The 14,865-nt window shown below is 41.4% G+C and overlaps 1 protein-coding gene across 1 annotated transcript in view; it reads left to right on the top strand.

Annotated features, from left to right (window-relative positions):
* Positions 1-14,865, top strand: part of MOXD1 (monooxygenase DBH like 1) — a 72,341-nt gene continuing 57,476 nt past the window's right edge. Inside the window, exon 1 of the mRNA XM_032183507.1 lies at positions 1-39. The gene's annotated coding sequence lies outside the window, so the exon portion shown is untranslated. The remainder of the gene's footprint in view (positions 40-14,865) is intronic.

The following is a 14,865-nucleotide window of genomic DNA, read 5'->3' as shown; positions in this document are numbered from 1 at the left end:
TCCTGAGTCCTGCCCAGCAGGTGGATCTTTGTCTGAGAGGTGAGTGGAGACAAGCAAAGCATCTCCTCTGTTCTAGGGGAGGACATTAGCCTTGTGGAGAGGGTAGTTAAATATATTCCCTACCATTTGCATCATGTGTGCTCCCACCCACTCTTACATAAGCCCAAATGTTCTCTCTGCAGAGAAGGAAATGAAAACCCCAAATAAGGTTCCTGGAACCCAACAAAATGAAAGAATTAGACCTCACTTTTCTTTCTCTTCAAGAACTGTCCTGCTAAGCGTCACCAAAATAGCAAGAAATATCATTGTCTTGTACGCTGCTGTTCCTTGACAGCTCTTCTTCAACCAGATAAAGAATAAATATAATCTTGGAGACTAGCCACTGTGTTGTCAGTGAGAATTAGGCTGAAAAAGCTTGAAGATTAGAAATGCTTGTTAAAAAGTAGATTTAAGCTGTCTGTAAGTTGATAAAACAAGTTAAAGCTTTCTTTGTCATCCTCAGTTTTGATGTCTTCAGCAAATCATTCTTTATTTAAAATAATAAAAAGAGAATTTTAAATGGAGAAGACTAGAGGATTCGTCCCTGATCTGCATGATTTCTTTCAGTTTACAAACTGTAAACCTCCAAGTGGAGAACTGTGAATCTTCAAGCTTTACAGGGGTTGTCTCTGCAGGAATAACCAACTATCCTTTCACACTTTTTTTTTTTTTTTTTTTTTTTTTTTAACTACTGCAGACTCAATTGTATCCCTTGAAAGGGGCAGGCTGGCACCACAGTGGCCAGACAGAAATACAGGGTGTAATTAATTTTCAAGTTTCAAGGCAAAAGTGGATTTTTCCTTTAAAAGATGAAATTTTATTAAATACTAGTCACTGCAAGAAGAATGGATGTGTGCCTCTCTCTATGCCTGAATGAGCTGGAACTCAGGGAAGTGTCTCTTTTGCAGCCTGGTCAGCCATCACATGCTGGGGCAAGATATTTAAGTTTCTACCGATTACAAATCAGAATAAAGTTGAGTGTTTGAGCATCTGAACAATCTGAAATTACAATGAGAAAATATACACAAAAGTCTCTTGCCAATAACCTCTTTTAATAGTTGCTTTGCAGATGGGTGTTGGAATCACTCTTCTGAGAATCTGTGGTGCCTTGAGATGAGTGAAGAATAATTTGCTTTGTATTCCTTTTGTAGAAGTTTCTTTCGTGGTTTTGGTATCTGGGTGTTTCAATAAAAGGTGGAAATCACCGTCTCCTAATTACAAATATATTTGTAATATAAAATGTATTTTGAAATATACAGATTTACTTTCAGTTTCATATAAATTGAGGGTGGTGGATTATATGTTTAGATGTATCCAGAAAACAAAACAAAACAAAAAAAATATGACTTGCATATTTTGCATATAAGTATATGCATGAGTAATTGCGTATAAGATTTTTTTTCATTGCTTGTTGCAATAACTTTAGACAAGCAACATTTGGAAAGATGTGCTGTTTCAATATGATTTTTATAACCCTTGGTTTGGGACAGATTGTGACAGAGGGGGCCAGACAGGGACTGAGACCCAACTTTCCCCTGCTCCGGCTTTCACCTGGAAGCCCATGAAGGTCCTGCCCATCCTGTTGTGATAATCTTCTTTCTTAAAATAAGGTTAGTTATGTTGACTACAAAATTACTCTGCAAATCCAGTATCACAGAATCACAGAATTTTCTAGGTTGGAAGAGACCTCAAGGTCATCGAGTCCAACCTCCAACCTAACGCTAACAGCCCTCCACTAAACCATATCCCTAAGCTCTACATCTAAACGTCTTTTAAAGACTTCCAGGGATGGTGACTCCACCACTTCCCTGGGCAGCCTGTTCCAGTGCCTCACAACCCTTTCAGTGAAGAAGTTCTTCCTAACATCTAACCTAAACCAGTAGTTCAAGAGTAGGAGCAAACATTTTGTTCACTCAGTTTCAAAAGCATTCAGTGATGGATCATTTTGGCATGATCAATTCAGTAACTTCCATGAACTTCTCAATCAGTGATAGCCTTGACCTCACAGTAGATCTTCTCAGTGAAAAAGATAATTCTTTCTGTTTCTTCTGGAAGACACAGGAGTGAGGCTCTTGGTGGGGGTTGTTGTTGTTGCTTGTTTTATCCCTACAGCTCTAATTTTATGGCGGGTTTGCACCTGCAACCAAGAAATGCCTTGCAATTCCACCCTTCAGGCCTGTGTCTGTTGTTGTCCCTGACTGTTTTCTTCCGAACAATGCTAGGACAGCAGAAGTTTGACCTAAAGTTTCTCTTTCCCCAAAGAAGTAAGAAATGCATAAAACCTCTAGCCAACTGTAGATCTCTGGATTTTCAGTAGAACTTACAAACCTCATGGGTTTGGTTGTGGGTTTTTTATTTTTTATTTTTTATTTTTTGAAAAGTGATTCATCCGTTTACACACACAGCTCTGGATAGAAAGGCTAAAGGAATATTTGTTAAACCATTCACATATGTGCATAGACTAGAAGAGCTCTGAAATAAATACTGCATGAAGACCGCAAGACTAAAAGAAAGTAAGAAAAATATTTGAGAGGGTAGGATGAAGTAGAGGAGACAAAAAGGGATCATTCTATAGCTTGTACTATTGAGAAGAACAGAAATAAATATGACAACTGCAGGTCTGAGAAACTGCATGCAACTGCAGAGGGCTGTACTGAAAACACTATGCAACATTGTTCTGTGCAGTAGATGGTGGCTGACTGTCACCCAATACAGATGACTCAAATTTTGAAAATTGCTCTACTATGAATAGCCTTCTAAAGCTATCCTTTAATACAGCCAGAAAATGTATCTTTGCTCTTCTTGTTTTACCGCTCTGTGAGGAAAAAAGCGGGAGCTGCTCTGCATATTGTGCTTCATTTGTATCCTAAGGCTTCAGTAATCTGGTGAAATCATTTTAGCTATGAGTTTAGGGGCATGTTCCGATCATTGAACTTTTTTTGGCTTCCCAATTATGTTGTTTTCTCGGGTGGTTGTGTTCTCAGTGAAAACATGAAGAGCACTGGAACAGGGGCAAAATGTGTTTGCAAGGCTTGTAAGAGGTTAAGGGGACCAAAATAAATGCATTGTAGTGATGTCAAGAAATTTGAGATACAGAGGCATAATTCAGTCTCGCTGTGCGTGAGTTACCATTAAAAAGTATATATACCATACTCAAAATTTAGACATTTAGCAAGTCAGATGCTTTATTAAATCAGATTCAGAATTTCAAGTGGCATAAATCTATTTCATTTGAGAACATCCTGTGACTCAAATTCAACTTGCCATCAACCAGAACCCCCCAGATCCCCTTCTGCAGGGCTGTTTTCCAGCCTCTTACTGCCCAGCCTTTACCTACAGCTAGGGTTGCCCCTTCCCAGATTCAGAATGTGACTCTTGCTCTTGTTCTGGCTGGTAATTGCCCAGATGTCTAATTTATCAAGATATTTTCTTCGTTTGGGCTTTTTGCTATGATTCCCCTGTACTACTCCTATGCTGTTCTGTTGGGATGTTTCTAGCAAAAGCCATGTCCCAAACTGTGTTCTCTAATTGAAACATTGGCAAGACTGATTTATGAAACGTATGTTCACAATGCCACTGCAGGTACTGATGAGGTACCACGCTTACAAGATGTGCTACTCTTCCAATTACTTAAGGCTTCCTTGGCATCAGGCTAGTGGCTAAGAATTATGAAACCTCAAATTTGGGCTGGTTGTCAACAGTTCCTCTTGAGGAAAAAGGGAGGAAGCTCCTCAGCTTGTGACCTTTCCAAAAATGTAGCAGTAATGGTTTCTATGTGTGATGAAGGAAGAAGAAATGGTGATGACTTGTCCTGTATAATACCACAGTGATGCAAAGATATGAAATCCGATTCTCAATGGGTTTCAGAGCACCCAGCCAGTGTGTGGAACTATGGACTGGCTGAAGAAATTACTGGAAGCACTAGAGAGAGGCTGCCTGTCCCTGGAAATCTGGATGCTCTTCTGAAGAGAGACTGCTCTTAGGACACCTAGTTGGGGCTCTTTCACCCCAAATAAGTCCTGGGACTAGGGGAGCATGAATCTGTAGCCCTGAGGTTAGGGCCTATACCTAGAAGGAGAAAAAATCCTAGGATCCAGTTTTTCCTGGTTAGACTTTGCAGTATAGATATGTAGAAGACCTTTTGATGATTTCTTTAACAAATTCAGCCCAGAAATTTTTAACAAAGGCAAAAAGTACAATACCATCCTGCACTTTAGTCATGATAACCTCATGCAACACTACAGGATTGGGGCAGAGTGGCTGGAAAGCTGTGCAGAGGAAAGGGATCTGGGGGTGTTGATCGAAACTCACCTGAACATGAGCCAACAGTGTGCTCAGGTGGCCAAGCAGGCCAACGGCATCCTGGCTGGCATCAGGAATAGTGCAGCCAGCAGGACCAGGGAGGTGATCATCCCCCTGTACCTGCATCCTCTGGTGAGGCTGCACCTCAAGTGCTGTGTTCAGCTTTGGACCCGTCACTACCAGAAGGACATCAAGGCCCTGGAGTGTGTCCAGAGAAGGGCTACGAAGCTGGTGAAGGGCCTGGAGCACAAGTCCTGTGAGGATCAGCTGAAGGAACTGGGGGTGTTTAGTCTGGAGAGGAGGCTCAGGGGAGACCTTACTGCTCTCTACAACTACCTGAAAGGAAGGTGTGGGGAGCTGGGGGTCAGCCTCTTCTCACAGGTAACTAGTGATAGAGGGAATGGCCTCAAGTTTTGCCAGGGGAGGTTTAGGTTGGAAATGAGGAGACATTTCTTCTCAGAAAGAGCAGTCAGGCACTGGGACGGGTTGCCCAGAGAGGTGGTGGAGTCACCGTCCCTGGGGGCGTTTAAGGAAAGGTTGGACGTGGTGCTTAGGGACAGGGTTTAGTGGGTGATATTGGTGGTAGGGGGATGGTTGGACCAGATGATCTTGGAGGTCTTTTCCAACCCTAATGATTCTATGAAACCGTTTGTTTGATCAAGAATTTCTAAACTATAGAAAAAAAGAAAATATATGGGACTTGTAAATTAACATGAGACAGGAGAATGCAAATTTAACAATGTTTAACACAGCCTCTAGCACAAGTTGTTTTTAAGAGCATTTTGTTTTATGACTTTTTTTTCCTACTTGTCCAGGATTGTAACATTTTCTGTGGATGTGCATTACAGAATACTTCCCACTGTGCTGAGTAGTACTTAATGGCTAGTAGTCATCAGAGTGCCAGTAGTACTGATTTGCTTTTAATGGGTGCCAAAGTACCTTGAGTGTTTACTTTAAGATGCTGTGAGCAATGGGATGAAATAGGTTTAGCAGGATGGCGCAAGGCTGGGACTGGTCTGGGCTCATGCAAAGGTGTTGTGTCAGGTGAGAATAAAGAGGTGACAACTGCACCTCAGAACTGTGCTGCTTCCACAGTTGTGATGGAGAAAATGATTATTATGAATAAATAAATAAATAAACCCTGCTTGAAACTAAGGCAGCAGAATAGTAATAGAGCCTGAAAATCTGTGGGCATTCCTATCTTGGTTGTCTTTTCCCTCAAAGCTCAATACAACCTGGACAATCTACAAAGCCATCAGGCTTTGATGACATTTTTTCCCCAAGCTGTAAGAGACCAGACTGGTGATGGAAAGGCTGGGGAGAAAGGCCCAAGATGTCTAAACAATGGCTAGGAAATCTTCATGGTTTTTGTTTGTTTTGGTGGGTTTTGTTTGTTTTTTACATCATCAGTCTTGATAAAGATTTGCCAGAACAAGCAAGTAACAGTGGATTTTTTTATTATTATTTTTTTCTTTTTCAAATAGTGGTGATGTACTTCACAGAGAAATCTCTGAGAAGAGGCTGTGAGCATGTAAACAGGCAATTTTCAGGGAAGTTTGGGTTGGGAATGTAACCTCCTATCCTACCAGGGGCTTGGAGTACACATAACAAGGATATGGTGTTAAAATAATTGAGAAGCTCCTGAAGAATGCTGAGGAGTCAAACTCTGATCTGTGCTTAGCACTACAAAATTACAGTTCTGTGCTGATGAACCAAAGTTCATTACTTGCAGATCATCTGTTCAATGTAAAGCTGAGAGCCTGGCTGTTGTGATGTCAGGCTTATAGGAATAGGGAGAGATGAATGAAGCTAAACAGAAAAGCCATTGTGATTTAAAGTCTATGAAATGCCACTACTTACTGAAAATTACACATTGTGCAATGAGGCTGGAAAGGAGGGTTTAACAGCAGCATTGGTATCACATGAGACTTCTGAGGTTGTAGCCACAGACGGATGTGTACAGTGACCGCCTCTTTCAGCTCCCACAAAGGCTTTGAGGAGGAGCAATGAAGTCATGGCTTCCTTGGTGAGCTCTGCTTCCAAAGCAGAGCTGCTGTGGGTCCAGGTGTGCAAGCTCTGAAGCATCACAGTGTCAGAACAACTCGTGGTCTGCTGGCAGTAGTGGTATTGGTGTTTTAAAGGAAGCTTGGAAAACACTGAGAGGGCAGGGGGCAACAAAACTCTGGTTTTCATCACGAATAATGTATCACTGTCTTCAAAATGCTGTAAAGAAATCTTGGACAGTGGAAGAATTTTGCTTGCAAGATGTTTCACAGGCTATAGCAGCAACAAACTCAACTGCTTGAAATCCTTGCACCTAAGTGGAGCAGGCACACAGTTAGTTAAAGCAGCCCTTTGCAAAAATGCAGCTCGGGGATGCCTTTTACCTTCCCTTCATTGTGAGGGAGATTTGAGACGACAGATTTGTACACATGTATTCCCACATCCAGACTGCACAAAAGGCACTGCTCTGATATTTTCACTGTTGTTAGTTTGTGTGTGCAGTTAAGGTAAATGTCTCCCTCACCCAGCACCCAGCGTGCCCCCCACAGCCTCTGGCTCTGCCAAAGTAGTGCTCCAGCACATTTACAGCTTGCAGCCTGGCCAGCTCTAAGCCAAAGGCCTGTGGGAATGGGGATCAGAGCTGTTTTTCTGTCTGTATGCTTTTCTGCCAGACTCTTTGGGAGGGGGTAAATGGCAGGCCCTGCTTTGGCACTTCTGTGGGACCTTTCCCTGCTTTCTCCCACCCCTAACTGTGAAGTAACCACACAACCTGACCTGAAGTAAATTTAGCAATCGAGTAGTGTTGATCTTCAAAATTAAAAGTAAACATTTTCGTAAAATACTTTTTCTTTCCTGGAAGTTTAGAGCAAGCTCAGTTATGGGAAGAGGTAGTTTCTTTTTCCCGCAATCCGGCAATGTTTTGACATAATGGGATAATCTATGATATTTTGTTAATATCATGACTTATGACTAATAAAAAAGGAATTAGAGCTTCAGTTAAAATAAAAGCCAGCAAACAGGCAGTTGCTTCCAATGATCTTTGTGAAGACCTTAACACTCTCTCAGTTTACCATACCTACAGTCATCTGAGGGGATATAATGCAGACAAGGACCCATATTCATACCACCACCAGAAAGTGTTAAATACAGCTCCACCCAGGAGTCTCTGCAAATGGTCTTTGGATGTCATGTCCAGCTGGTACGGCCACATGTAGAAAGATTGCTTATATGAGTATGTGTTTTGGGCTTTGGTCTCATGGGTATATTTGCAAACCTGTCATCAATGAAAATTGAAATAATATGTATGCATGCTTTGGATTGGTATGGTGTGCTACATGCAATGATTTGTTCTGTTTTGTTTGGAAGACTAACTGTGCTGAAGTGAGCACTAACTTGAAAATATTTCTGCCTATGAACATCAGATGGCTGAAAATCTTTACAGTTAGTGCTCATATGGGGGCATTTGACAGCTGTTTTCTCCTGATGTTTAAAAGAACTGTCTGAGATCCACTGTGGTATAGACATAAACTTTCTCAAAGAGTCTAGAAATCTTTTAATGATACTTATTCTTTCTTCTGCAACACTTGCATAATGTCTCTGAAAAAAGAGCAAAGATTCAAAAATAATATGTACTGATGACACTGTATCCTTAACATAGCTATAGTATAAAAGAATAACAATGTATATTTATAAATAAGTCTGTTTAAAGTAAGATGTAAATGACCAAGCCTATTTTACTAGACAGGACATTCCCTTATAGTCCCAAACCACTTGGTGCAGACCTCTGTCTGAACAGCTTCATGCTTTACTCTGAAGTAAGTGGTGACACTGCAAGGAGATTATAGGGCGGACTTCCACACACAAATATGGGGCAGAACTATATAACAGATGTGGGGGGGGGGGGGTTGTCAAAACAAGAATGTGGTAGGCTAACTTAAAGGATTTTAAAAGCAATATTTTTTTTTTCAAGGGCTAGCACAAGCAGCATAGAGATGGAAGGGAGAGTAGGGAGAACAGTGGTAACTCCTGACTAGGAAAGTGATGGTGAGTAGCTGGGACTTGGCTGGGGCAGTAACTTTTTTACCCTGCTCAGATTCAGTAAGAACAGGACACTTATAGCAGCCCAAAACCCGAGACCTTCAGTGAGTATTACAGTAATCATCTGTATATTTTCAATTTCTTAAATATCTTTTTAGTACATGAACCCTGGAACAGGGGACATAGCATTGCAATACTTGCCCCTTTCACTGGGATTACAGCCAGTTCTCTGTTGTTTCCTGCTGGGAGTTCATGCTCTGTAGGTTATTCAGCAAGAAGACACAGACTCAGTATCACTGCTTTCTGTGTACTTTTTCTATCATGTGTCTGTAACTTTCTTTCTACACTTGATGTTATAGTCTTGCATTCTTGTGTTCCTCGTTCGGGAATGCTGTGTGTCCCCTCAAGTTCGTGTTCCATTGCTGACATTGCTAATGTCCAGGGGTGATGTCATTTGTTTAAGGATTTTAATAATGTTGCTTTCTGTCATATTCCTTTCACTTTTCTAGTAACTGTGCTTGTCTTTCTAGGTGAGAAACTTGACAAAAGCACCTGTGATAAGCAACTCAAAAAAGTCCAGGTGGAAAATCCTGATGTTTTAAAGATCACCATGTTTAAACACCATCTTTTGGAAATCTAACAGTAAATATACCTTCAAATCAGCAAGCAAGAAACTCATTCCCCAACCTGTTTATACCTCATAAACTTTATATAAAAATTATGTTTAATCACAACTTCATTCATTACTTAAACACAAGCCATCTTGTGTGTGTGTAAATGTTTGGGGAGCAGGGGGACAGGGGTGCTGTTGTTTATAAAAGCAAAATATATTACATCCATTCGGAGTTTGGAAAAAAAAAAAACAGCTTGGCAGTGTGCTTGAAAGTTTTAGAGATGGCTATTTTTCATCTAGGAATGTTTTCCCTCTAAAAAGCAAGGTTAGCTCTGTTTGTGTTTGGAGATTTACCGGTGACATCAACAGAAAGAAGATAGCATTCAATGCTTTGCTGTGTTGAAGAATTCTGGAAACTTTTATGTGATGGAGTAATTGCATGACAATCTTCAGAATTCATTGGGAAAACAGATGCTACCATTGTTGTCCAAAGGATGCAGTACATTTGGCATCCTCTTTCTGCTACATTTTTCTTTCTTGTGAGTATTTATAGCTTCAACTAGCTATTCAGCCCATTTGCACAGAGGGTTGCAAATAGTTGCCTATTTGCACATGGGGATGTGCTCCACTTCTGCAGAACAACATATTTCCTCAAAGGCACTGAGTCCCACCTCCCATTCTCCTTCTATTTTGTGTTTGTGCTGCTAATTTTTACATTAAAAATCAGAGAGGGAAATTAAAGTTATGCCTTCTGTATGTATCTGTCCAACTAGGTAATAGTGGAGATTGTCCATTTAGCTTTAGAAAAATGGGTGTCTGTCAAGCTTTGTCAAAGCTATACAAGAGGTAGGGACTTCAACTTCTTATAAAAGTCATACAGGTTGAAAAAATATATCCACCCATTGTTTTATGAACTGTACTAACAGGGAGAGCGAGGCAGCAAAGGCTAGGGACCAAGAAGGGCCTTCGTCCCCTCCAGGAGTGGCTGTGTTGGCTTCCAGTCAGCCAGATAAATGTATAAGGTTCAGAACAGCAGTTATGGCCTTAAATTGCCTCCATGAAGATTAGCCTCCTAGCAGAGCTGTCTAATGGGACGTGTGGTGATGGGTCACAGTCAATTTTATGTGAAGGGTGAAGGAAAGAGAATGGAAATAAATCTGCACTGAAGGACATCCTAAAGGTCAGGCTGGGCAGACACCTCTCAGGTCTGGCACAGGTAAAAGCTGAGCCTGCCCTGGACTAAGGACTTGGCTGAGATAGTCTCTCAAAGTTAATTCCAACCTAGTGAGTGTGCTACTCTAACAAACATTTCTATTTTGATTTTAGTTAGCCTGCCTTAAGGAAATAAATAAATAAATAAATCCACAGGTATACTTTCAGACTGATAATTGTCTGACAACAATTTTTTCTTTTTTTTTTTTCCTTTAAAAAAAAATATAGTAAAGTTGTTAACCAATTAACTTGTACTCCATCTCTCTAACATTTAGTATTATGTGGAGATAGGAACAATTTAATTAAACAATAAAATCTGTGAAAAATGTCTCTATGGTCTTGTTATAACCAATAAAAAAAAATAATTTAAGAACTTTAGTTTTCCAGATTTTTTCTCATGTTTGAACTGACTAAGACAGCAGAGAGAAGCAGTCAGACTCTTTTTTCACTGGTGTCATTGTGGTTAAGAGTCCTCTTGGCATAGGCTGTTCTTTCTGGGGTTGGCTGGCTTCCTGCACTCTGCGTCTAGACCAAATACATGGATTTGTCTTGCCATATGAGAGGAAGAGTACAGGAGTCAATTTTTAGATGTAAAAATATAAGAAAAGAATAACTATTTTATTGTGCCAAATCCATCCAGATGTTTCGTATAATCACCAAACATTTTGAATCATTACTCCAAAATATGGGTTGATTTATTTTAATGGGACTATGAGAAGCTGATTTAGAAGTGCCAGAATTTCAGACATTTTGGAGTACCTTAAGCCACCCACAATCAGAAGCCTCGGACCACTAGCTTGTTTTGAAAAAAACAATGTATGAAATTCCAGCTTTTTTTAATATATTCTTATTGTTATTATTTTTGCATTTTCAGGTGTGGTTTGTGTACATTTAAAGCTACAGCGATTTCTTTCCAAACGATATGCTATTTTCATATTCCTTACATGCAATGAATTTCTCATAAATTCAGGCCTACAGGATACATCCGTAAGACCTGTAAGTAAAGTGCATGCGGAAGATTTTAGTGTTGTGGGGAATTGTCAAGGTTTAGCAGATGCAAGCGAGTTCAGGGAGACAGGCACCTCTGTTAGGTGCTACCCTACCGAGGGTGCCCCTAGGTGTTGATAGGAGCTGGGGAGAGATGGCAAAGCGATGATGTCTCTCTGTTGTTCCTTAATGAGTCACTTAATTACGATGCATTATCCTGATTACAGGTAGTGGCCTAACACCTAACTGACCCAGGGAGCAGCCCAGCTCTATGCTCTGTCAGTTCACAGACAACTGGCCGTACAGATTTTGACATCAGGGAATGTGAGAGGGTTAGAGATTAATATAGATAGAATGATTTTCCAGCTGGAAGCTTGTTATATTTGGAGGATATCAACACAGAATAACCCCCCAGGGTACGTAATTCAACTCGTGTCCCACATAGGTGGGGTGCTGAGAGCAGGAAGGGTTGTGGGCTGAACTTGATTTGGTTGGGTATGAGGTTGGAAATTAGGAGGAAATCATTCTCAGAAAGAGCAGTCAGGCATTGGAATGGGTTGCCCAGGGAAGTGGTGGCATCATTGTCCCTGGGGGTGTTTAAGGAAAGGTTGGACGTGGTGCTTAGGGACATGGTTTAGTGGGTGATATTGGTGGTAGGGTGATGGTTGGACCAGATGATCTTGGAGGTCTTTTCCAGCCTTAATTATTTTATGATTCTGTGATATGGCCTCTGAAATGCTGAGGCACAGGACGGACTGCTGGGCAACACAGAGGTGTAAAGCTCCTCTGTCTTGGTGTAAGGCCAAAGTTGCTTCAAGAGCAAGATGGAAATGTTCCACCTATGCCTCCACAGGTGCTGTTTCCTCAGGCACATGCAATGATTCAGCTACTGTTAAATATTTGTTTAAAGTACTTGACTTGGAGAGAAACAATAACCAAAACCCTTGAGGTAGGGAACAACTGTTTTGTCCTACCCTACTTGATTAAGTTGGGAGACAAGAGCATGATGCTTGTTTTGTTGATTTATTTATTTTTTTTTTAAGCTGCACTCAGGAGACATGGCCGTACAAATACACCTGAAGTTGTGTATTTACTGTTCCTATGCACTCCTGTGTTTTTCTGAAAAGATATCAAAGGCATGAACTAGCTCTAAGAAGAAAAATATATGGCTCTATTGCATCTTCTGAAAATAAAAGCCTGCTGAAAGCAAGATATTAGTAAAAGTGGGGGTACAAGTTCTCCACCACTCAGCACTTCAGTAAAAATTGTGTCTGGAATTTGATTTGTTATCTTCTTTTATCTTCTGTTTTAAGATTTTTTTTTTCACTTGTCTTTTTTCCTCCCCATTTCCTAAACACTCAAAAACTATTTTTACATTGTACAATGGAAACTACCTGCAATTTAATTGATCACTGTAAACAGAGTAACCGCATGAAGGCTTTTATAAATCTTTCTAATTCTCTTGCTGTGCATTTTATCTATTTGTTTTGCATTTTTCTTTTGCTGGGGGGAGTGGAGAAGAAGGTATCTCTGCTTTTGCTTTCTGGTTGGCATACCAAGGAGTTACAAAATTCTTCTTATGAAGTAATATACATCAATCACTGGAAGAATTATTTGGCACCACTGGGAACGTAGGTGGAACAAACCTACCCAGCTGTTCTTGAAGAAGCTTAACCCTGGCTCAAGTTAGGGTAGTTTTGGAGCTCTCCTGTGCTGCCTTAAACCTAAGTATTAAATGTTTTGTTAATCTCAGACTCATATAAATACAGGCCAGGACACTTTTGGCAGTTCTTATGCTGAGTTTTGGCTCATGTAGGCTGATGCTTGAAATTACTTGCCTGAGGACAGAAAAACAAAATCAATTTTAGGAAGAAAAAAAAAAAAGTTTTCCCAATCCTCTGCTGGGAGCATTAGCAGAATTATTTAGCTTTCTTTTCCACACTGGCAGACTGGTATCTGCAGACATTGCCAAATTTCCAAATACTTTGAGTTAAGTTCATAGAAACTTCTCACTTCTCCTGGGAGAGAAAATTGGAGGGCAAGGTTTTTATTAGACCAGTTGGAAAAGCATACAAGCTTTACAGCAAAGAGTCTCTCATTTCTCTTGGTTGTGGTTGTTGTCCTTTCACTTCTTTTAAGAGTGCCTCCATGAAAGGAAGCACTTAGTTGCAGTCATTCATGCAGTGCAATACTGGGAGCTGATTCACGGGCAGTGCCGCAACGAGCTACGTCAGCAATGGCACTTCTGTGCAGCCGTAACTCCTCAGGTGTGTGGGAGAATTCCTTCCCTTTCACCCCAATTTGTCCCAATCCCAGTTTGGGGATTTTCACAGAATGTATCGCTTCCTCCCTAGATGGAAATGATTTTTAAATATGTACCTTTAAGTATAAGTACTTTTTAAAAATGGTCGACTACACTTCATAGTTACTAATCTAAGACACATATAATTATATTTCTATTTGTCAGTCCATCTTAATGTCACACAACACATAACTGGAGTTTAAATGCTTTTTACATAGGCATAACAGCAATTTTTATTTTATTTTATTTTGTTTTGTTTATTTTCAGCAATTGCTATATACTATTCTTCACAGCATTATTAACAAGTTCATGGTGCCACAATTGCATGTTATGCATCTGCATGCATTTCTTGCAGGACACGGGAAGTTCCTTACCCAGTCAGCTTCAAAGATTTCTATACTAATTAAACATAGGGTGTCTGGTGCAGGAGCCTTTTTTGGGCAAATGTTGTGTTTGAGATCAAGCAAATGTTGTGTTGAGATCGAGCAAGGCGCAGCTTTCCCCTGAATAGGCAGAGGCTGCTGCTTCAGCTGTGACATGTTTTTTCTCTTCTTACAGTTCTGGGAATTGATGGGTGGAGTGTCTTCTGCAACAACAGGCACTGGTTTGTATCAAAAGATGTTTACATTTGTAATAAGTTGTAGTGGGTTTACGTGGCAAGGTTTTGGTAGCAGGGAGCCATAGGGGTGGTTTCTGTGAGAAAGATCTAGAAGCTGCCCCATGTTTGGGAAGGGCCCCATTGTTTTCCAGATCCGAGCCAATAAGCGATGTTGTTTTGCGCCTCTGTGAGAGCATATTTAAGACAGGGAAAAAACGCTGCGCCACACAGCAGCCGGGAGAGTCAAGGGAGTGGGAGAACAGCCTTGCACCAAGGTCAGTGTAGAAGGAGGGGGAGAGGTGCTCCAGGCGCCGGAGCAGAAGTCCCCTGCGGCCTGTGGTGAGGACCATGGTGAAGCAGGATGTCCCCCTGCAGCCCATGGAGTACCACGGTGGAGCAGGGTTCCATGCTGCAGCCCGTGGAGGAGACCACGGTGGAGCAGGTGGCCCTGCACCGACGGAGGCTGCCGCCTGTGGAAGACCCCTGCCGGAGCAGATTCCGGGCCGGACCTGTAGCCAGTGGAGAGGAGCCCACGCAGGAGCAGGTGATCTGGCAGGAGCTGCTGCCCGTAGGGGAGCCAGGTTGGAGCAGTTTTCTCCTGAGGGATGGACCCCGTGGTACGGACCCATATCTGGAGCAGTTCTGGAAGAGCTGCTGCCTGTGGGAAGCCCACGCCGGATCAGTTCATCAAGGACTGCATCCCGTGGGTGGGACCCCACAGCACAGGGGACGAGAGTGACCGAGAAGGAGCGGCAGAGAAGAAGTGCTGTA

This window comes from Aythya fuligula, chromosome 3 (assembly GCF_009819795.1).
Source record: "Aythya fuligula isolate bAytFul2 chromosome 3, bAytFul2.pri, whole genome shotgun sequence".
NCBI lineage: Eukaryota > Metazoa > Chordata > Aves > Anseriformes > Anatidae > Aythya > Aythya fuligula.
The sequence above is the reverse complement of the archived record's forward strand: the minus strand, read 5'-3'. Positions and strand labels throughout refer to the sequence as shown.